Here is a 2395-nt window from a genome sequence, read left to right on the forward strand (position 1 = left end):
ATAATAATTATATTTATAATATTAATATTTTAAAATAAATTAATCAATAAATATTCCAATCAACAAATCTGATCTATAACATTGGTCATTTAGTACAATGCAAAAAAGGATAAACCCCACTTCTGAGAAAAGGAAAACTGAAAATTAAAAATGAATTAGGGAAAGTAGCTCTAAAATCAGGGTTCACATTTAAAAGAACTATACAAGTATTTCCATATATATGTTTTAAAATGTAATAGTAAGTTATTATTATAAATAATTAAAAAAATATTATAATAAATGAATAAATAAGAGAAAAATATTTGGTTTAAAGTGTTAAATTAAAATTAAATATATAATTTTATTAAAGACAATTAGAACTATAAATAATATTTTTTATACCTAAATTGAAAAGAAACGATTTTTCTAAATTGATTATTTCAGATAAAAATAGAAATGATACAAGTTTTGTTAAATAATAATTATTTGAATAGTAATCATTTTTATTATATATAGTTATAACTAAAAAAATTAAAAGTAAATAAATATATAATCATGGTAAAATAAAGCCCGGCAAAAAAATACATATTCCAAAGAAGTATGGAAAGAAAGTTTTCATTTTCCGAAAAAGTAAGAAGAAAGGTTTACTGTGAAATTAAAATAATTTGCATGTGTAGAAAAGTCAAAAGTAAAATAATTTTCTTATCTTAAAAAGTGAAAGAAAGTAATACAGTGGAAACAAAATAGAATTCTATGTTTGAAAATTTCCAAATGGCAAAGAAATATATGTTCAAAGTAAAAGAAAATGTTATAGGATATTTTCATATTCCAAACCATTTAAAAAAATAGATATGGTCAAACTAAAATAGATACTGATATCATGGAAAAGCATCAAATAAAACATTATATGGAAAAAAAATTGCATAGTCGAGAGCAGAATGGACAGCAAGGCTGTTTGGAACAAAGATAAGGAACATACAAGATGGAAAAAACCAGCTTCTATCACAACACATTTGACAAGTTTATCACAACTTAAAAAATTACAACCACAAAATAATGGAGTAGTCTAGCTAGGCAGAAGAATGGCCCGGTTTCCGGCGCCGTGCCGGAAAAACCTCCGGCTCCGGCCGTCGCCAATTCTTCCGCCCAGCTCCGCCACCGTCCTCGAGCTCCGCCCACCGCCGCCGCGAGCTCCGCCCACCTGGATTCCGTGAACTTTCACAGATTAACCAAACAGGAATCGATGGCGCAATGGTAGCGCGTCTGACTCCAGCTCCGAAGGTTGCGTGTTCGATTCACGGCGGGTTCATTTTTGCGAGTTCGTTTATTTTCCGATGAGGGATTGCAGACAGGACAACCAGAGCCAATGATCAGCTGGTCGACTATACGCCAGCCGGTACGACCCCAGATTCTGGCTTGCGTTGTTCCTGCGGCAACGTTGAAAGTCCACGTTTGGCCCTGCCCCAATGCTTGACCGCCGCCAGGATTTGCAGCTGCCCAGACAGTGTATGGGCACTGGTTCTTCACTGTGAGTGTGGCGCCATCGGCAACTGCAGTTCACCAAGCAATATTTACTAAATTTTTCTGTAAACTCATACTTGGTCATGGCGATTACAAACATTGTCCAGTTGCGTGCGCAAATTTGCAGTGTGAATCGTGAGAGCCAGTGTGCTACCTATGGAAAGCCAGATGGGTTCGTCCATGGTTCATTAAGTTGAGAGTTGAAGCAACCACTGCGTGACTTGTGACTGCAAAACATGCTAGCAACCTTGTGGCGTATAGTCGACCAGCTGATCATTGGCTCTGGTTGTCCTGTCTGCAATCCCTCATCGAAAAACAAACGAACTCGCAAAAATGAACCCGCCGTGAATCGAACATGCAACATTCAGAGCTGGAGTCAGACGCGCTACCATTGCGCCATCGATTCCTGTTTGGTTAATCTGTGGAAGTTCACGGAATCCAGGTGGGCGGAGCTCGCGGCGGCGGTGGGCGGAGCTGGAGGACGGTGGCGGAGCTGGGCGGAAGAATTGGCGACGGCCGGAGCCGGAGGTTTTTCCGGCGCGGCGCCAGAAACCGGGCCATTCTTCTGCCTAGCTAGACTACTCCCAAAATAATGGGGAATTATTAGGGACGGACCCCAATGAACTCCTCCACATTGTCTCTCAAAAGATGGAAATTCTACCCAACAACATAAGAAACATGTGAAAATCAAGAAGACTAGTATTATTAGAATGCTTTCAAGAAGACTAGTATTATTAGAATGCTTTCTCTTAGTTAAAATGAATTATAACTTTTATGACTTTCAAATATTTGGGCTATTTTAAATTCGTTGGTTGTTATTTTCTTAGAAGAATTTCCATATTTACCTAAACTCAAGAGTTTGAAGTAATTAAAGATTATTTACTATTCTAAAGTA

This window comes from Pinus tabuliformis, chromosome 9, assembly GCF_031772625.1.
Source record: "Pinus tabuliformis cultivar Carrire ecotype Pingquan chromosome 9, CPIR1, whole genome shotgun sequence".
NCBI lineage: Eukaryota > Viridiplantae > Streptophyta > Pinopsida > Pinales > Pinaceae > Pinus > Pinus tabuliformis.